General features: G+C 49.7%; 1 protein-coding gene across 5 annotated transcripts in view; it reads left to right on the top strand.

The window, feature by feature from the left end:
* The window catches only part of LARP1 (La ribonucleoprotein 1, translational regulator), a 95454-nt gene that overhangs the window by 52351 nt on the left and 21779 nt on the right, over positions 1-21324 (top strand). The window contains exon 1 of one of the 5 annotated variants that reach the window (XM_054568134.1): positions 15193-15237. The exons of the other annotated variants lie outside the window; for them this stretch is intronic. The gene's annotated coding sequence lies outside the window, so the exon portion shown is untranslated. Of the gene's footprint in view, positions 1-15192; positions 15238-21324 lie in introns of those variants that run through there. 5 annotated transcript variants of the gene reach the window in all.

Genomic DNA, 21324 nt, shown 5'->3' with positions numbered 1-21324 from the left:
TTTGATGCCTAACGTAAGTATAGGAAACAGGTGAAGGAGCAGAGGAGATGGGTGATAGGATTTAATTCAGAACATGTGAGGAGTGTGAGCCGTGACCAGTTGATTTTGTAAAGCCAGCCATGTGAAGGTCGTGTATGGTGAGGGGCCTCCCCATTGCAGTTTGGGGTACTATTAGCAACCCAGGTGACCCCTCCATCAGAAGCCTTGTTTACAGGGTGCTTTGTAATAACCTTACAAAATTATCCTCCAGGCATAATGCATCTCAGGGTAGCCTTTTTCCTTCACTGCTTCAACGTTAAGTTGCAAGCTTCTCAGAGGAACTGCAGTCCCACAGTGGCTGGGAGCCACCTGGATGAATAATCCACCTGGGCTCTGTATGGTTTTTGCTCTCCTTGTCACATACACTAGCTTATTGAAGCTTTTGATCACCCTGAGATTAATAATAGTGTTACCATAGTTACCATTTACTAGGTGTTTTCCATGTTCTATCCTGTGTAATCTGAGCAGGCGATCTTTTTATACCCACTTCACAGATAAGGAAAGTGCCCCCAGATGTATTCGGCTGCCACTGGAGGTACTGAATTCCTTGACATGGTGATAATATTTAAACAGTTTGGGTGGCAACTTGCTGTAGGGCTTTGCAGCTGCAAATTTGCAAAGTACTTTCCTAGATTTGTTTTTTCAGAAAACACTCAGTTTGGTGTCAGGCCCCAGAATTCAGGGGTGAACAAGACATATTGCCAAGATTGGGCTTATATCTTAGAAGTAACAAGTGGGCATCTTCCACCTTATCTCCTTAGGCCCAGTCCAGCCTACTGACAGGTTTTGTCCTTGAATTAAAAAAAAAAAAATTAATCACATGCATTCGTTCATGGACTTATTTATTTATTTTTAGAGAGGGAGGAAGAGGGAGAGAAACATCGATATGAGAGGAACATCGATGGGTTGCCTCTCAAACACATCCCGGCACGGAACTAAACCCACAACCTAGGCCAGTTTTCAACTAAGAACTGTACTGGCAACCTTTTCACTTTACATCATGATGCCCAACTTACTGAGCAACACCGGCTAGGACAAATCACCTCTATTTTAAAATCAAGAAAATTTATCTGGAAACCTGGAGATTTGCAGCTTCTCTTTAAAAAGACAGACTCTGAATATACACCCCCCCCCCCAAAAATCCTATTAAATTGGATACTTTATATGGGTGAGAGGCATAGTATGTGAACTATATTAATAAAGCTGTTATGGAAGGAAAAAAATGAGAAAACCGGACCACACTGAGCCTCTTTCCAGTGGTAGGACATAGCCTCCGTGTAGACGAGGATGCCAGCATAAGGCCTGTGGGCTAAGACTTTGTATGTTTATTGTACAAAGGAGAGGACAGTGTCTTCCCAGCCTATAATCTGAAGGAGCATAGTCTTGGGAGAAGAGTTTGAGAGGAGAGAGTAGGAAGATTTTAAGACCTAGGGCAGGAATTGCAGTTCCTAGAGGGGACTTACTAACAACTGAGGGTAGTGGGGAGACAGGACACCTCTGGGCATTGTGGCTTAAGGCCCCAGAGCAGCAGTAAAAAAAGCTGAGAGCTTAAGGTAGGGGCCGCCAGGGAAATTGGGCTGCGTTAGACCCCAGTGAGCCTCTGTTCCCTTCACCCATCTGTGAACTGGGTACAACATCTTTGATCTCAATCTCTCAGGTGCTTTCTAGCTCAGACACCCTGTTAGATATGAGACCAGCTAAGGCAGATATTATTTATGTCTCAGGGTGGAAAGGGGAAATATCCTGGCTAGGAGGCATCAAGCTCCTGCTTTTTGGGCAGTAGGCCTCATTGGATCGTTAAGTTCTCTCTGGGGACCATGGACACTGGAGAAAGGCCTCTCCAAGGCAGAGCTGCTCCTCACAGTTGTTGGTGTGACCCTGTAGGGACAGGGTGGAGAATCTGGGCAGGAAACCAGAGACAAGCCTTGCTGTTTGGCTCACTTGCCAGACACACACCTTAGCAACTTAACCTTTTTGATCTTCCTGTTCCTATACTGAAAATGAAGGTGGTTGAGCCAGAAGACCTTCTAAGGTCCTTTCCCACTAGGATTAAGTTTGCTATATCAAATTGAAGATCAAGACTGCAGTTAGTAACAGAGATTTCCGTTAATGGAGATTGTTTTCCCCTACCCGATTGGACCAGCTTTAAAGTTATCCCTGAGAGGTTGGCCAAAGCTGTGGGATTCTTCTGCCTAGGCATGGAGCATTCTGGACCTCAGCTTCTGGAAAATGCTGGGGTAAGGCGAGCTGCGCCAGAAAGCTGTGGGTGCCCTCAGCAGTTTGGACACAGTGGTGGTCCATCTCTTGAAATATAATTGAGAAGGTTCTGACATACCCTGTGCCTGGTTAGACTGGGCGGCTGCTGAGACGACCCCCCCGCCCCCACTTCTGGCCCTGAGGTTTAGAATGTACGTCTGGAGGAGGCCAGGGTCAAAGTATCAGCCATCTCAGTAAAGGGAAGCCAGCTCATCTAAAGGAAGTGAGTATTTAGAGTCCTCAGGCTTAGCTAGAGAAGGACCAGGGCTTGAGTCTAACCTTTGTCATGTGAAAGAAACTAACTTGGCTGCCACCAAAGTGAAAATCATTCATCTCACACATTTGAGTAACCTACTAAGTGATGGACCATGGAATTCTGATGGGAACGAGACTAAAAGGGCCTGTCCCCATAGTTTACATTCTGATTGGGAAATGCAGTAAACCAACAAGGTAGTTCTGGTTGTCACTGCTGAACAAATCACCCCAAAACTTTGTACAACCATCTTATTCACTGATTTGTGGGTCAGCATTTGGACAGTGCTTGGCCAAGTGATTTCTACGTGGCCGCAGGGAAGGTGGCAGGTGTCGTAGTGTGGAGGGTCACCACAGCTTCGCCCACATGTTTGGTACCTTGGCAGGGATGGCTGAAAGGCTGCGTTCAGCCAGAACTGGAGGTCCCTCTCCAGCACGGTGGTTTCTGAGTAGTAGGACCTAAAAGTAGCGGCTTGGGGCTCCCAGAGTGTACCAGACACAGGTGCTGTCCATATTCTAAGGTCCTGGGCCTGTGCATACCACAGCATCACTAATACGTATTATGGTGATAGAGGTCACAGATCCTGCAGAGTGAAGGGAAGGGGACATGGGTCCTGCATTTCAGTGGGAGAAATGCCAGTTTAAGACATCTTTAATGCCACAGGCGGCTTCTGATGGTGCTAAGTGCTTTGTGAGAGAAACAAAGGAAGGCAATGGAATAGAAAAGTGCGGGGAGGGGGGCAGCTTCAGTCAAGGTGCAGGGAATGCCTCTAAGGGTGAGCCAAGATAGGATTGATAGGGAGCCTGGGGATGAGCATTCTGGCCTGGAGGAACATCAAGTACTAGGTGGTAATGAGTTTAGAGTTCTCCAAGGACAATATAGAGAAGCCTGTGTGAGAGAAGGGCCAGGGGCTCAAAAAATCCAAAAAGCAAGAGGTGTTTGGAAGCCAGCTTAGGAAGTTTGGATCCTGTTCTGAAAATAATGAAGGGGGTGGCAAGATCTCATTTTTGCTTCAGGGTTACTCTGTTGTGTTGCGAATGGACCGGGGTCAGGGCGGGAAGCAAGGAGACCCTTTTGGCGACTTACGCAGTAGTCCAAGAAAGAGACGAAAAGAAATGGATGGTAGTGTGGTGGCTTGCATCTGAATTTGTTTGTTTGTTTGTTTGTTTAAGCGTTGTGTCCCTGGGACTAGGCCACTTAAAGAGGAAGTTTTCTGATTGCTATTTCTTCCTCCTCTCTTCTCAAACTGTCTCATAGCTGAGTTTGCTATGCCCATTAATTGGAAGAGTGGCCTGAGGCAGGCAGATGTTTATCCCCCTGGTTCTGGGTCTCTAGGCCCCAGATCCAGAAGGAGTATTGGTAGTTTTCTTTCCTAGACCAGCTTTCCCTGGCCTGTTCCAGGAGTGAGGGTGTGTAGGTAAATAGCGTGGGGGCACCAGCAGGAGCTGGGGGTGGGGGGTGAGCCTGACGTGGCCTTTCTGTGTCGTTTTCTATTCCTGACTTGTCTGCAACTGCCCTGCTTTTTTATTTCAGGTAACATCTTGAGGCGGGGGGGGGGGGGGGGCAGGGATCAGAATAAGCTTTCTGAGCTGAAAGTCTAGGGATCCAAGTTCTTTTTTCTTTTTCTTTTTTCCTTTTTAAAGGTTTTATTTATTTTAAAGGTTTTATTTATTTTCAGAGAAGTGGGAAAGGGAGGGAAAGAGAGGGAGAGAACAGAAACATCAGTTGGTTGCCTCTCAAATGCCTCCAGCTGAGGACTTGGCCGGCAACCCATGCCCTTACCGGGAGTCGAACCAGGGACCTTTTGGTTTGTAGGCCAGTGCTCAATCCACTGCGCCACACCAGCCAGGGCCGGATCCAGGTTGTGATTTCAGCCCCTCACTCACCCTTTGTTTCTCCTGGCTGGACCTTCCTTTTTTTTTCACAACTTATGAAGGGATCAAATCCTGTGTTCGTGAGTGCAGTTGCTCATCCATTGCTAATGTGCCATTATCAGTATGTCCCTGGCTTAGTCAGGTGTCCCAGAATCTGCCTTATGGGTAGCTTGCCTTGTTGAGGACAGGTGCCAAGATAGCCAGGACTGACTGCATCAGACCCTCCACTTCTCATGTGATTATCAAACTTCTGAGCCACTATATACATCTTTTTCACTGTCTTGGTTCATTTCCACAACACCCCCCCTGGGGTCTTGCTATAGTTAGGATCTTCCCTTTACAGATGAGAAAACATTTGGGTTCAGCAATTTGCTCAAAGCTGTGCAGTAGTTAGAGGCTGGGATTCCTGTTCTGCCTAGTTTATCATCTGGCTTTGCAGTCTCCTAGACCACGGAAGTATAAATACCCCACCCGGAAGACTTTCTAGGGGAGGACCCACACAAATCCTTAGCGGGAATCTCCATGGGCCCCCGGAGGCCCAGCCCTGCCCCTTTGGCCACCCTGAATGGGTATGAGCCAGGCGTGGAATTTCTGATCCTGCTGGGGAGTCCTGGCCTCTCTTCCCCTAGAAGTGTTCCTCTTCAGCTCTGTTGGGCCTCGTGCCACCTGCTGGAAAGAGCAGTGCTGACCTTGTGGTTTCCCAGGCATGGCCTCCAGGCCAGTTCAAGGGGGTAGGGGGCACCCACGGCTCTGAGTTACTAAAGGGGAAGGGGAAACAACAGTGTGTGTTGGGCCTTTTAATTTAGTTCAAAGGGGGGAATCTTGTCAACTTAAACAACATCAATTTATTGTAGAAAAATGTCCAAATATGTTTCAGCAGAGAGAAGACAAATCCCTTTATAATCTGTCCCACCACCATAAATACTATGAAGCAACCATGTCGTTTGTTAGACCAGTGCTGCCTAATGTAAATACAGTGCAAGCTGCATACATAATTTTAAATTTTCTAGTAGCCATATTTGAAAAGATAAACACAGGTGAAATCAGTTTAAATAATATAACCCAAGATACTGTTTCAACATAAAATCAATATAAAGTTATTAGTGAAATGTTTTATATCCTTTGTAATATGTCTTTAAAATCTGGTGTGTTTTATACGCTTAAAGCACTTCTCAGTTTGGACTAGCCACATTACAGATCCACACATGTTAGTGACTACTGTATTAGCACATTTCTAGACTTATATTTGTACACACACATATGTAATATATATACATGCACATCTTTTAAAACATGGGATTGTATTTTGTGAGCTGTATTTTTTTTCCCCCTACTTAGAAATACAGGCTTTCAAGGGCACTTGCCTTTCTGCAGGGCTCAGAGCAGCCCTGGGGAGGAAGGTTAAGGAGCCGGCCCGTGCTGCCTCACTGCGCGGGTGGGCACGCCCCCAGCTCTGCGGCCTGGGAGGCCTCCGCTCCTTCGCCCCCTGCAGGCCCCTGCCCTGCATCTGAGGCCTCAGGGCCCAGTCCAGAATTCACATGGACTGTGTGCCTGTGCTCGCACACACCACTTTGCTGAGGGAAGCAGGCCCACATAGGGAAAGCTGCTGACCCGGGCTGCCATACAGGGATGCAGTGTTTAAAACACAAGCACTCCCGATGCCCCGTTTGCTGCTGTTTGCACCATACTCAGCTGCCTTCCAAGAGCTTACTCTGGGGTCTGCAAGTTGCCAAGGTGTACAAGGAGGAAACCAGTGGAGGTGGGCAAAGGCCTCCCCATTGGTCTGTCCTGGGGTGCCCCTAAGTCCACCAGACATCCCTGAGGGAAGCCGGCCAGCAGTAGGAAAAACACCAGCTGGGCCAGCATGGGTGCAGAAAGGGACATGGGTTGGTTTGGGTGAGGCTGGGACTTAGAAATCTCTAAATAACATAATTTGTCAAACAGTCCTCCTCCTCTGGTGCAGGGGTACATGCACTTCCCACCAGGCCTGGTTTTATTTTTTTTCTTGTCCCCCACACTCAAATCTGTGCCTTAGTTTTCAGCCTGTAAAATGGAATTGCCTTCTAGGTGTATCACTAGCTTGCTGCTGGCCAGCCCCTGTGCCTTGGGGATGGGCAGAGACCTTGAGTCGGCCTTCAGGTAAAGGGGACCGGATGACTGATGATTGGGGTTTTGAAGACTGGGTGTGTCCAGGGAAGGTAGTCCTCCTCCCAATCACTGCAGCACCCAGCGGCTCGGGCTCCAGTCTCCGCAGTCTGGGGCGAGGGGGCGAGGGGGGGCCCTGCTCCAGGGAACCAGAAGGTGACTTGGTTTTTGCACGCTTGCCCTGAGGCGAGACACTTGTCTCAGACGGCGCCTGCCAGGCCTGAGGATTCTAAGCCATCATCCTTTGATTTCTCCAAAACACTTATTTATTCATATCTTACTAATGCCCTTGAGGTAGGTAGTGGTGGGCTCCCTTTTATGGGGAAATTCTTTCTCCATAGGCTTATGGAGATTAGGGGACCTGCCCAGGGCCAGAGTTTTAAAAAACTGGCAGAGCCAGTTATCCCTTCCCCTCTTTAAAGCACAACTAATAAGGGAAAAATCGGGAAAGTAAAAAGAAGATAAACATCAGTCTTTCCATTAGGTAAGATACTGCAAGGGAGGCACTTAGCACAGTGACAAATCAAACTCAGTGCCCAGTAGTAGCTCCATAAACTTTTTAAAAAGATGTTGACTCTGCTGGTCTTTCCATCCGGGAGCTGTGGGCACCAGTTTGTCCATTGAGCTGGAGGCCCTCTTCCTGAGCATGGGGACGGGGCGTGAGGACATTGGCAGCCTGGGAATGCCAGGCTGCTGGCTGGGAGTGGAGAGGCTGCTTGCTAAAGTTCCCCATTGGCTGCTGCTTGGCTTGTAGCTGCTCTAGGATATTGACCGCCATTCCAGGCCTGCCTGGTTCCTTTTCCTGACTTGCATCATCATTGGCGTTGCCCCTCAGAGGCGGCAGCTCTTTGGAGATCCCAGACTTCAGGAAGGTCAGAATCCAGAAGGGATTTGAAAGCCATCTGGTTGCTTCTTGTTTTAGAGGAAGCTAAGGTTGTCTCTTGGCCAAAGTCTCCCAGGTGGCACCAAGGGGACTGTGATGGCCATGGTAGGTCTTAGATCATTCTGCCTTGTTCCTTCAAGGAGAAACAGGAGCTCCTTTGATTGCTCGGTGCTGCAGGAGTGCAGATTAGAAGAAGACTTGGCCTGCCTGGCAGGACAAGTGCCAAGGCAGACCCAGGGCCCGTGCTGCCATTCCTGGTCCTCCAGACCCCAAGCCTTCAGCTTTATCTCTGCCCACCCCCATGCACTGGGCCAGCCATCGACACACCCTGAGAAGGCCAAGGGAAGACCTGCTCAAATGGAGGTTGCCCAGAAATGCTCTTAAATTTCCAGGAAACAGGCCCACCCTTCCACTACTCTGCCTTCCTGATGAGTTCCTCAGGATGAATCTGGGAGGGGTAGGGGGCACTAAGCAGATGTCCAGGACTTAGGTACCTAATGGGAGGTTCACCACCGAGCTTCAGGTGGGGTGGGAGCTTCGGGTGGGGTGGAAAAACGTCGGTGGCCTTAATAAGATATTCAGAGACATATATAAGCTTCCAAAATAATAGCTAACAAGTTTTTTTTGCCCCCCCCTTTTTTTTTTTTAAGATTTCACTTATTTCTTAGAGGCAAAGGGAGGGATGATAGAGGGAGAGAAACATTGATGTGCCAGGGAGACATTGATCAGTTGCCTCTCAACCAGAGACCTGGTCCTGGCCTGTAAGCCAGGTCCAGGCCCTGGCTGGTAATTGAACTGGCGACCTTTCGGGTCACGGAGCAGCACTCATCCCGCTGCGCAACACCAGCCAGTGCAATAGTGAGTGCTTACTATGTGCTAGGTGCTTTCCAAGCACTTTACAAAATACAGTCTCATTTAATCCTCACAGTCCCATTAGGTTAGACACATTCCTGTTTACAGAAACCCACATCACCCAGGTAGAAGTAGCAGAGCTGGGCTCTGGACCCCGGCCCTTCACCATTGCACCACCCAACTGCTGGTAGTGCAGTTGGGTGGTCCAGGCTGACCTTGAGGAAGTTGACAAGTTTTCCTGACTCCAAGCCCAGTGCTCTTTCCACAGAGGCACCCTTTGCATAACTGTCCCTTGTGCTTCTGCATTTTGTTCTTCCTGGATCTTGCCTTAATCCCTCCAGAAGAGCTTGGACGGAAGGATTGCAGACCTTGACTGAGGTGAGGACAGAGTGGCCCCTGGAAGGAAAGAGCATTGAACCTACCACCTCCCGTGTCCGCTCTCACAGCAGCTATTAATTTCATGCCTGGGCCCTTGACAATCTTACCCACTTTCCGTGTCCACAGTACACAGTATGGGCTAACAGTTGTTGAGATGAAGAAAACTTTCAGTCATTGCCAACTGGAAATAGGAATATGTTCATAGCTGTGTCTCTTCTGCCCATAGCTGACATTGTTGATTGATCCTGGGCAGTAAAGATCAGTCAGTCAGAGGTGGAGTTTAAGATTAAAGCCCTGCCCTGACTGGTGTGGCTCAGTGGATTGAATGCCGGCCTGCGACCTGAAAGGTCACCGGTTCAGTTCCCAGTCAGGGCACATGCCTGGGTTGTGGGCTAGGTCCCCAGTTGCGGGGAGTTCGAGAGGCAACTGATCTATGTTTCTCTCACACATGGATGTTTCTCTCCCTCTCTTTCTCCCTCCCTTCCCCTCTCTCTGAAAATAAGCAAATAAGATCTTTTTTAAAAAGATTAAAGCCCTTATATAAGCTGGACCCTTGAAGAATAGGGACTGTCCTTTTCACCATTCATTCCCCAGTGGGCTCACACACGGACCCCTCAAAAGCCAAGTTTACCTGTGGTCAAGTTTCAAGATAGGGTGACAGGAGCCCAGGGCTCGGATCCCAGAAAGCAAGTTGGTGTTTTGGGGACAAGTCAGGAAGCTTGCTTTGTCTTAGTTCTACATTCTAATGTGGGGAATACCACAGCCACCCTTTCCCTATCTCAAGCTTTATTTTGATACTTAGGTGCTGTAGAGTGTGAGGAAGTACCTTAGCTGATTAGCCCTGGTCACCAAGCTAAGGAAAAGCAATTTACCTGGATGGATGGTTTATGCTCTGTTCAGCTGTCCCCTGTGCCCCCGGAGCAGGGCCTATAGAAAACACGGCTTTCCCACCTCCTGTCCCCACTCCTGCCTGTCCTTTGTCCTACATATAGGCCTGCGCTTTCCTTCATCCTCTCCTTTCTGATGTGCTGGAGGAAGCACAGTTCTCCTGAGCTGGTGCTGGCCAGAGCCCAGGCCTTTGGGTTGTAAGTGACCATAGAGCATTGTCTTTGCAATGTACAGTGAGTTGATTCCTGGCTCTGCTTTGCCCTCCTTCCCCTGTGCTGAGTGGTGTTATCCCCAGTTGGTAGGTGAGCTTAATAGGCTCAGAGAAGCGGATTCTAGCGCCAGAGGCCTTGATCTTCTGCAGGGCCTGCAGGTTTGCCCCGAAGCGCTTTGAAGACCTAGAGAACTTAGTGTTTGTCCCCTTCAGAGCTAAGAGAGGCAGGCCCAGGGCAGGCTGGCATTTCAGATCCTTGGGGTCAGATACCTTCTCACTGTGTGGCCTTTGGCCAGTCACTTTTTGAATCTCCTCTACAATTGAGATCACCTTTGTGAGGATTAAAAAACCTAATGCACAGAAGGCCCACAGCTGGAGACCTGACATATGTGCTTAGTAAGTATAACTTTTTTAACAGACCCGACCTCAGAGCATTGGGTGAGCAAAAGGGCCTAGGGTGAGAGTGGAGGCCCTTTGGCTGTGGGAAGGAGGCAGACAGGCAGTTCTCTTGAGAGCCTTCACTCCCCTCACCCTGGCACTGCTGTAGTCTGGAGCTTGTGGGACCAGACCCTGAGCCCAGCCCAGACTGATCCTTTGTGACCTCACGTCTGTCAAGGCGCTCAGCTTGTGGCTTCTTGACCTGCTCAGTCTTGGTTCCTGATGCTGCACATCAGACTAGTGGGTAATTGAAGGGGGTGCTCATCATGCCCCCCTCCTGGCTGCTCTTTGTGAGTGTGACTCAGGCATTCTGCCTCCTGCCCCGGAGAGCCTGTTGATTCCCGTCTACAAGAATAGGACCTGGACTGCCGGCGGCTGGACACCAGGGTCCCTCCTGGTTGTCTCACTCATTGGCAGCTCAGCTCTCAAACATCAGTTGGCATCAGCATTGCACAGGAAACTTGTTAAAGCTGCAAGCGCCAGGACTTGCCCCATCCCCAGCTTGATTTCTGGGGCTTGGAGGGGGAGGCAGGAATCTGGATTTTAACTAAGACATCCCCCCACCAAGGTGTCCTTAGACTACAGAAATGGTATTGCTAGCCTGCTAGCTCACTGGTCCCAGTTTTCACAGCTTGAACTGAGGGTTTTTCCTATCAGCCTCTGCATGGGAACTGCAGCTGAGCAGGAGATAAAGTGGGGAAGGGGTTTGGGTTCCATTTCCATGGGTACAACTCTGCCATGTTTTTTTTTTCCAAGAAATTACTGAATATTTAGTACAAAAGAAAATAAGTATAAAATAAAAAGGAAAATATTAAAACGAGAACCGAGAAACCTGCCTACCCACTTAGGCAGTGTAAGAAGTGCAGTCTAGAAAGCTGGCTTCATCTGAAGTTTTGGTGTGAGTGATCAATGAGCATAATGTTTAAAATCAAAGGATGTTAGGACTGGAAGGACTGCGGATGACAGGTCCTCCCCACCCTGATGACAGGCCTCTGAAAGGAGAAACTGAAGACACTCGGGTGGGGGTGGGGATGTCACCCGGCTCCTGCAGCAAGGGACCCAGGCTCTGCACCAGGCCTGGCATCCCATTTGCGACTCCTAGTCCAGGCCTCTGCCCGCTACCCCACCGTCAGGGAACATGGGGCAGTGGTCCTCCTGTTTAGCTGATAATTCAGGACTCTCAGCGACTTTCGAATTTCAGATAAACAATAATACTTTAATATATGGTATACCAAATATTTCATGGTACATACTTATTTTTAAGAAATTACTTGCTATTTATCTGAAATTCATATTTAATTAGGTGTCCTCAGGTGTTACCAGTACAACCATAACCCTTCCATTCTCTCCCTCTCTGTCTCTCTCCCCCCCTCCCCCTTTCCCTCCCTCCCTCCCTCCCTCCCTCTCTCCCTCTCCACACACACACTAGGTAGGTAGGTAGGTAGGTAGATAGACAGACAGACAGACATATCTATATATATTAGCACCAGGTTTAAGAATTGCCTCAAAGAAACAAAAAAACGCTGTTATGCCTTTATGCCAGTTCTTGGTTTAACTATGACCTCGTTTAAGCTGCTTAAATCCTGTGAGGTAGCAGCTATCGTGAACCCCATTCACAGTTTCAGAAAAACAGGTTAAGTCTGGCTCTTCTAAGAGCTTCCATGTAAGGTGCCTTTCTGCTTCATGAACCTTCTTGCTTGGCCCTTCTTCCTGGGTGGCCCAGTTAATGCCTATTAAGTTACAGGCTGCATGAGAGATTGGCCCTCTCTGACCACCTCTCCTGGCCTCATAAGACTTATTTGATGGCAGCTGGTATTTAGAAGTTTCTCGAGTGGACTCCAAAGTACCTGCTTTTAAACTGCCCCATCCTGCCTCTTAGCCCAGCAGCCTTGTGAATTGGGTGGGTTTTGAGCAGGGTGGAATACACTACCTGTGGGCGCTTCAAGGGCCCCGTCTCCACATCCGTGGTGTCCCAGGGACCTGTTCTTTGTCTGTTGGGACATAGCATGGGGCGCCGAAGGGGCCTCCAGGGCTGGCCTGAGCTCACCAAGCGGGGAATCAGCTGCTACTGGGGAGCAAGGACAGCCTGAGGGAACTGGGTTGGGGGAACTAGTTAGTCTCTACCCAAGAACTCCAGCTCCCCATCTGTTTCTGGGGCACCAGCAAGCCCCTTCCGTGTCTGTGGAGCTTATGGTTACCAAGTGTCCCTGGCTTGCAGGGCTGCAGCTGTTAGGGGCCCTATATTTCAGGGAGCAAAAACCGGCTCCCCACCTGCCTCACATTGGATAGCTGGCTGATCAGGCCTGCCTACCCCATGTCTCCCAGAGAGAGGTCAGGTTCGGCCTTTCTGGGAGAAGTGTGATGAAGTCATGGTCGGGGTGGAAGTGGTCCCCGTTTCCTGGATCCACTGCACCCTGAGCGCCTCTCCTTTTCTGTCCCATGTGAGAAGTCGGTTTTTGTAAAAACAGAGGGACAGTTCCTCTAATGCTTGGGTCCCTGAGGCGCTGTCCCCGCCCTGTGCGAGGGTTTAGTGGTGCACAGAGCATATTTTTGTGGAGGGGGGTCGGCTTTCCTACCTGTGAGGAAAGCTCTGGATCTCGAGGCAGGAACTTGATGTTCAGCACCAGCTCCATGGCAGTTCACAGGTCACTTTGGGCATACCCGGATGCCTCCTGGGCCTCAGTTTCCTGTCCAAAAGTAATAATCCAAAGTCATTTCCGAGGGATCCAGAAGCTTCCTCCAGCAGAGGATGCCCTACATTGAGGACAGTAAAAATGAGCTTGCGTTACCTGAGGCGGTGGGTGACCACTAGGGACAGGGGAAAACCAGTTTTAAGGGCAGCAGCCTCCCACATCAGGCTAATGGGTCAGGCAGGCAGCTGCGCTTGCCTGTGCCTGGGAACCATCCCGAGGGGAGTGGCTCCGAACCCAGGTCCCTGGCTCCTGATGCCTGCCCCGCCCTCTGGCCCAGGGGGCCGGCCCACAGGCTGAATGTGGTGTGTGGAGCGTTTTTAAAATGTGGGTTACTTAAAGCGCCTAGAAAGCAGGAATGTTCTCTTTGATATCTGCTGTATTTTGCCAAGTGTGATGCTTGCCTTTTTGCCCAAATTTTCGAGGGAAAAATAAGGATGCATATTATACATGGGTAGTGCCCAAAATCCCTAATGTCTGCTCTTGTGTTTTGTAATTATTTGTCACATAAAATTTCTTGTACCATAATATGTTAAAAATAAATGCTAAAATTGATTCTCCCCCCCCCCCCGCCCCGCGAAAGTTTGGGCAAAAAACATGGGTGTGGTGTGCATTTTACAAGTAAAATACGGTACTTTCTTTTTCTGTTTTTCGTGAAAACGCAGAAGCTCTGGCAACACTAAGCCTGTGTTTGACGATGGAGCCTCCCCTGCTCTTGAGGGGGCACTGCCCCCTCAGCTGGCTCCTGTGCTTCCCAGCCAGCCTTATGGTTTATAGTACGGCCTGGGGCTTGGCAGCCTAAGCCTGAGTCCCCGTGCTGTTTGGCCTGCTGCACACCTTCTCTGACCTCTGCTTCCCAGAGCTGCCCCCTGGTGTTTAGATTGAGGCACACTGGTTCCAACTCAGGAGGCTAGGGACCAGGTTTGGGCTCCAAAGAGGGTTGAGGCAGCCATGCCAAGCGGTAATTAACCTTTCTTTCCAGGAGAGAATTTTCTTGGAAGTGCTTCGAGAAGCACCTATACCTATGTATAGTCCTCCACTCAGTAAACATTTACTGTGGACCTGCCATGCAGAGGCTGCAGTAGTGGGTTCCAGGAGCCCGTGGGTGGGATAGAAAAGATGCCTACCTTTGGGGCTCCCAGTCGTTCTCTGCCTAGTGCGTGGTACAGGCTGGTCAAGCCCAGAGGTGGAGGCAGGCTATGCCTGGGTTTCTGATCCCAGCTCTGTTACCTACTGGCCTAGTGACCCTGGGCAAGGCATTTAGCCTATCTTCTGAGCCTCAGTTTCCTCATCTGTAATCAGGGAGTGAGTCATCATCACACCTACCTCCTAGGGGGGTGGTGAAAAAGAACAGAGCTGTTATGAAAGAGTTTTGGCACCTTGCAAGGACACAGTATGTGCTCAGCAATTGATTGGTCTGATGGGTTGGGATACACACAGATGCAGCTCTTTCAGGGGGTGGTCAGTGCTCTGAAGACCCCAAATTATAGGCTGAATTAGCACTCGATTGAACTGGAGTTGTTATTTGGGACACACTTTCATTGGGCAGTCTGGGAGAGCCTTCCTGGAGGGATCTATGCTGAGATCCGTGAGTGACGTAACATGGAATGGACGCCGTGTGACCTCGGGCAAGCCCCTTCCCTCAGTTTCATTTTTTGGACAACTGGAATAGTGTTTTTGAGGCAGTTAAGTAAAATTACACATAGGAAGCAACTTAGACCAGTTTTTGGCACTTTCACCACCCACTAAAAAGTGGTTATTATTACGACTCTTGTAAATAGAACCAAATAGGTGTGCTGCTCAGACAGTGGAGCTGGTAGTTGGAGGCCAGGGACTTCACTGCCTGCTGATATGTTTCAGCTTTGGGGCAGGGCTTTAGGGACCAGGACAGCAATGGAGGGGGTCACAGCCCTGTGAGCGCAGCAGGGCCCATGCTTGCAGGGAGAGTGTGGACACCAGGCTGCTTGGGTAACCAAGGGCTAAAGATAGTTGACTGGGGCCGGTCTGGGCCCGGCTGGGTGGCGTCATGTGATCAGAGCCCTGCCCCTGCCGCTCCTCCCAAGCTTGGGGGCACAGACTGCTCTCCTGGGCTGGCTGCTGGTCCTGTGAGCAGAGTCTCGAAACGGTCTGACCTTCGGAAGGTTTCTCTCTCTCTCTCTCTCTCTCTCTCTCTCTCCCCCCCCCCCACCCATCCCCCCAAGGGCACCCCTCAGTCCCCTTCTGTGTTGCATGTGCAGGTCGGGGGAAATTTGGAGTGGGAGGGCTGGGCAGAGAGAGGCCTCTGAGGACTGGTGGCAACAGCAACTGCACCTGGAGAAGTGACGAGCAAGGTGAGGAGGGTTAAGCCAGTGTTTCTTTTACTCTATAGTATAGTGTTCCTGCGTAGGGGTGTTCGGGTCCTTGGGGAAGGGATGGAAGACCTGTGGTCTCCAAGCTCCTCTGTGACTCCACCCCTCCCCAGGCTGTCCTGAAACGGATGGGCACCAGTGGGCGATGTAACCCAGGCTCCCTTTCCTGCCTGCTTCACCCTCCCCTTAGGTGGTTCCACTGGCTTCCTCACTCAGGGTCTGGGCTGCAGCCCAGGCCAAGGTGGGGGCAGAATCCTTGTCAGGTGGGCTGGAAGCAGTGGCTCTGTCTCCCCAGAGCGCCGGGGGTGCCACAGGTAGGGACTTGAGCTGGGTATGCTTGGTGGCAGTTTCCCTTGCCCTCTCTCTGGGTCCAGGAGAAGGGGGTTGTCAGGTTGCCGGCACGCACTCCTAAGAGTGTCACCTGCCCTGCTCTGTGACAGTAGGTTTCTTTGCGCTGGGCCTTGTTTTTCCCCAATGTGTGGAATGATAAGATAGCCCTGCCATCCTGCCATTGAGTGCCTGCCCCGTTGGCCACTCTGAGGGGGTAACTTGGACCCTTCTTTTGGTTAAGAACTCAGGTTTTAGAGTCAGACTGCCTGGCTTCAGATCCTGTTCTGCTTGCAGGCTATGATTTTGGCAAAAAAAACCCTTCTACCACGTGCCTTGGTTTCCTTGTTTGTAAAATGAGACCATTGTTAGAACACTGCGTAGCATCTGGTAAGTGCTCACTACATACGATCTGCACTTGTTAATATTATCTCAACCACAGCTTGTTGCTAGCATCTCTCCTGCTTTGATGAGAAATCTCAGTGTTCGAAATCCTGCCTTTTCTGTCCTCATACCTCTAGACTTTATATTACCATCTTTAGACTTTATATTACCATCTTTTGTTCAATTGGGGAAGGTGAGGCCCAGGGATGGCGGGAGGTAGTGTCCCCAAGGTGACAGACCTGATGAGCGGGGCCTGGACTGCGGCCCAGCATTGACAGTGGGAAATCGGTTGCCTCCGAGTTAAGGCAGGCCTGGGGCCGGCGTTCCCCCAGGAGCTAGCATTAACCTAGGACACTTCTTCCGCCTGGGGAGAGCTCCCTGCTGAGTTGAGGCCATAGCCTCAGGAATTAGCACTTAGGAAGTGAAGCCTTTTCTTGTCTGGTATAAAATCTTAGTGGAGATGGGTGTGTGAACTTGCCATTCATTTTCACCATTAGCTCTGTTGCCAGGCCCTGAGCTAGGCACGGGGATGACCGCTGTGAAAGGGGCCTGTTCTGCCCTCAAGGAGCACACACCGGAGGTTGGGTGGGGGTTAGATTTGGAACCAGGCAGCTGACTCTTAGAGGAAGACTGTGGGAGCACCTCGCAGGAGCTCGCAGGAGCTCTTTGCCTGGGCCGGCAAGGGCTCCCAGGGCTCCCTCCAGGGAGGCCTGCCAAATGGCCAGGGACGGGGCAGCAGGAGGGGGAGCGTGAACTCCAGCAAAGCCAAACGAGTTACCTGTTTGCAATCAGGGTAAACGCACCCTTTCAGATGCCAGTCTCCAGGAGATGATGCCAGCCCCAAAATAACCATTTGGCCTTGCCCATTCTCCTGGCAGTAAGGCCTGAAATCTAGTCCTTAGCCACCCTCTCAGTCTTACAGACGTTCTCCTTAGCCCGGCCCCGTCTCACCTTTCACCCACGTCGGTCCCTCAAATCCAGTTGCAGCTTCTCTCTCCCTTGCCAGCTCCTCTTACCACGACCTGATTGATGCATTTGATTCGCCCATGTGCCTCTGACCCTAAAACCCTTCACTAGTTTCCCCTTGGTCAGTCAAGATCTTGCTCCTTAGAGTTCCTGAATCTGGCCCATGTGGGTAGCTTTTATTTCAGAAGGTTGGCAGCATTAGGGATCTTTCCGGAACAAGACAATATAGAAAATATTTTGCTTGTTATCTGGCTTTGTTATAGGTGTTTGCGGGTTTAGCCCTTTGTAGGCTGGAAGAGAATACTGCCAGGTTCTCTTCCACTTCTGTGCTGAGGAAAAAATTGAGTGACTGCATTGTAACTTGAAAGGGGACTCTGGGCCCTCCTGTGCTCTTCCTTCCTCTCTAGCATGGCAGAGGTTGCTGCCAGAGCGTCCCTGGGGACCGGTGGTGAGCTCTCCTTCTTTCTTTCCTTTTTCCTGGGGAAATCTGTCCTAGAGCCCAGCCTGTCTCTGGAGGGCAGTGTCCAGAAGAAGCGCCAGATTTGGGAGGGGCTCGTTTGTAATCTGAAGCAGTGAATTGAACTAATTGATCCCCAGGAGTTTTTCCCCCCACATACTGATTCTTTTCATGTTGAGAGATTACTTTATGGTTTCTTTACTGATGAGGATAGGGATTGCTTGGAAATATTACACTTCCTTTGGGCATTTAAATTGTAGTATTTCACAAACCCTTGAACAACATGGGTTTGAACTGCATGCATGAGTCCACTTATACATGTTTTTCCCCCCCAATAAATACCAGTACTGTTTAGATCTGCAGATGTAGAAGGTCAGCTCTCCATATTGATTTATGCTATTTTACATAAAGAACTTGAGCAGTCATGGATTTTATTTTGGGTGGGGGGTCCTGGAATCAGTCCCCCGTGGACACCAAGGGATGACTAAGTTTTGGACTCAGAAGCTGTATGTGGATTTTCTACTGCAAGAGATTAGTGCCTCAAACCCCTGCATTGTTATAAGAGTCAACTGCATTGCCCTGGCCAGTGTGGCTCAGTTGGTTGGAGCGTCATCCTGTAACCGAAACGTTGAGGGTTCGATTCCCAGTCCTGATGCGTAGAAGAGGCAACCAGTCAATGCTTCTCTCTTCCATCAGTGTTTCTTTCTTCCTTTCTCACTCTCTAAAAAGCAATGAAAAAAATGTCCTTGGGTGAGGAGGGAAAAAAAAAGTCAACTGTATTTAGCATTTGCTGTGTGTTAGGCACTCTTAACTGTGCTCTGTTCATTTAACGGTCACAGTGGCCTGGTGAGATTCTTAAGACTTCACTTTTACCGACGAGGAAGCTGAAGTTGCAAGGGTCAGAGTATGCAAGGACTCCAACCCAAGTGCATCACGTAGCAGTCTGTGTGCTTAAGAACAGGCTGTCCTTCTATCCTGGTCAGTGTTAGAATAAAGGTGTCACACATTTGAGAGTTGAGGTGGAAAGAGACAGAATCTCAGAGGTTAGTGGTCAGCCACCCCACTTTCCTGGGAAGCTGCCCTCTCTGCTCCCACCACGCCACTCACTAATCCTTCTCTGCCTGGCCCACATCTCTCCACCCAGCCCTTTGTTTCCTGTCATCCTGCATTAGCTGCATTAGTTTCACTCCCTTCTTCCCACCACTCAGTAGTATTAAGTAAAAATAGTGAGTTGGCTGCGCAGATACAGTATCCTGAAAAGTCTGCTGGTGCCCCTCCTACCGCACATGGAGATTTCTGGCGTGCTACCCCCTGGAACTAGGGTCAGTGCCGGCTCCTGCTTATGGGCCTGCGGGGCAGAAAGCAGCGGTTCTCCTTTTCCAAATAACCATTGGCTCCTGACTTGCCTTAGTCAAGGAGGAAGGCATTCAGATAACCTCTGTCTGCCGTCTCCCTCCCCCTCTACCTGAGAACCCCTCCATACCGTCAGTAGCCCTGCTTACCAGGAGACATCAAGAAAGTGCCCTCAGGAGGCGCTAGGCAGGTGTTGGGCCCATTATCCCACCAGCAGACATATGGGATTTCTGGTGAGCTGACAGGACACTGGGCAAAGGGAGTTGAGACTTCCAGCTCCCATCCTGGCTCTTCCTGGGGGAGCCTCACCCCATCTGCAAACACGGAGCATTAGAGCCATGGTCCTTTTTGCAGCCCTAAGATTTCACAACCGTTTCTTAGGCAGATGCAGGGTGGTGACTTGAGTGTTTCCCAAGCTGAGCTTGGGCCAGGCACCATTGGTGCAAGTTTCAGAGTTCAGAGGTGGGAGGAGGGGGCTGGTGCCTGTGCAGAGAATTGGTTTTCACTGGGAGTTGTTTCAGATGCCAGGCCCTGTATGTATACTGGGGACTTGCGTGTGCGTGTATGTGTGTGTGGTTGCCTGGTAAAGGGCGGTGGGTGGCTGGGAGGGGACTCTGAAAGGGATGTGAAATTGAAGTCAGTAAGCCTAGTCGTTTTTTCCGTCCTCCCGCCAGGCCTGACAGCAGCTCATCTGAGCCTTCCTGAGTTTCCCTGGGCCCCACAGGATTTGAACAGATCTAGGAAAATTTTTAAAGGCAGAAGTAGTTCTGTCTCCCTAGTGGACTTTTCTGTCTCTTGGGGGACTTGGTTCTTCCTTGGGATAGGGGCAGCTTAAGGCCCTAGTTGGGTGCAGAACAAGAGCAGGCCACTATGGGTCCTTGGGACAGAGGGTCATTTGCTAGGAGTGAGGCTGTTTCAGTAAATTTCACACAAGACTAGTTGAAAAATATTCTGTGTGTGTCCAGACTGGCTGCATTCCCCTTGTCAGCTTGGGATTTGGAGTAGGAGTAGGGAATCAGTGGGGTGTGTTAGTGGCAGGGGTGCTCTCCCCCTAACTGGAGACTGACCTTTCAGTACTTGATCAAGTGTCCTTTTATGATCTTGGTGAACAAAATATCAGGCAGGGTGATCATAGGATCTGACTCTTCCAATTTTGAAAAGAGTTTTTGTTGGAAGAAACAGACAGTGACCTGAAAAACTTTGCCTTGCCTTTTCCAAGGAAGTCTTCAGGAATAATTCATCCACCTACCTGACTCCCTTTTCCGACTTGTTAATGAACGTGTGGCAGCCCCTCGCCTGTGCTTGTCCTGGCGGCATGCAGGGAGCATGGGTCCGGGAGGAGTGGTGACCACAGTAGCCCCGGTGTAACCGAGGACGCTGGGCCTATAACGAAATGGCTGCCTCTGCCAGCAGCCTTCTTTGAAGCAGCCTAGTCAGGGCACTGGGTGGCATTAGGCTTCTCTGGGCCAACCCAGGATTAGCAAGAAAATCAGTGTGGAGTAAGCAGCTCTCTGGCCCTCGGGGTTTCATGCTGTAGCGACTGAGATTTCTGGTTCTCTGCTGCCCAGCACTGGGGATAGGGGATGCTGTGGAACTGGGTTCCATGGCTTCGTGCCTCGGAGGCAAGTGGGGTGTCTTGGGGGCCAGTGGCTCCGTTATGGAGTGGAAACCAAGAATGCAGCACCTTTACAACCAAGAGTCAGGCAAGGACTCTCTCTCATTAAGGGAACGTGGGTCTGATCGATGAGTAGAATGTTCCTTTTGAGACCAGCCTTGAAAATTTCTCTGCTCAGAGACTGGGGGCAGCTCTTGCCCTGGCATGGCTGACCAACAGTGGAAGCAAAGCGATAGGAGAAAAGTGGGTGAGCAGAGTCCCGTGGGTCTCGGGGGGGGGGCGGTTCAGAAACTCTGAGTTTTCAGAACCATGGTGAGAAAACAAGTGTAGATGTAGAGGGGACCAGACCTGTTTAGAGTTACTTCCTTAACTAACACACACGTACTTTTGTTTTCTTTTTGAAAGCTTTTGTCTGTCTTTTTTGAAACTGCTAAAGAATTCCAAATGAAATTAAATCACTATAAACATACTGCTTAACTCTATAGCTACTTAGTTATATGTCCTTCCAGAGTTTCTGTGTAGATGCAAATGTATACACGTTTTTGTTTTACAAAAGTAGGAGTGTAATTTTTCTCATTTATTATTTATCCCTTCATATCAGTAGAGATCATCATCTTTTCTAATGACTATAAAAATTGGTAAACTTTGAGCCAGTTCCCTGCTGTTGGACATGTACCATATTTTGCCATGTATAATGCACATGGGTTTTGCCTAAATTTTTGAGGGAAAAATATGGATGCATATTATACATGGGTGTAATGACTATATGCCATGGGCATAATAATCCCATGTATAATGGGCATAAAAACAGGTACACGTTATACTTGGCAAAATACAGTAAGTTGTTTTCAATGTTTTGACGTTATAAACAGCACTTTGATGTGCATCTTTGTACTCTAAACACTTGTCTCATTTGTATCATTAGGATACATTCCTACAAGTAGAACCATTGAATCAAATGGGTGGG

Source organism: Pteronotus mesoamericanus, unplaced genomic scaffold (assembly GCF_021234165.1).
Source record: "Pteronotus mesoamericanus isolate MK-2021 breed Mesoamerican mustached bat unplaced genomic scaffold, CSHL_Meso_final contig_2, whole genome shotgun sequence".
Lineage (NCBI taxonomy): Eukaryota > Metazoa > Chordata > Mammalia > Chiroptera > Mormoopidae > Pteronotus > Pteronotus mesoamericanus.
This window is presented reverse-complemented; position numbering and strand designations above follow the sequence as displayed.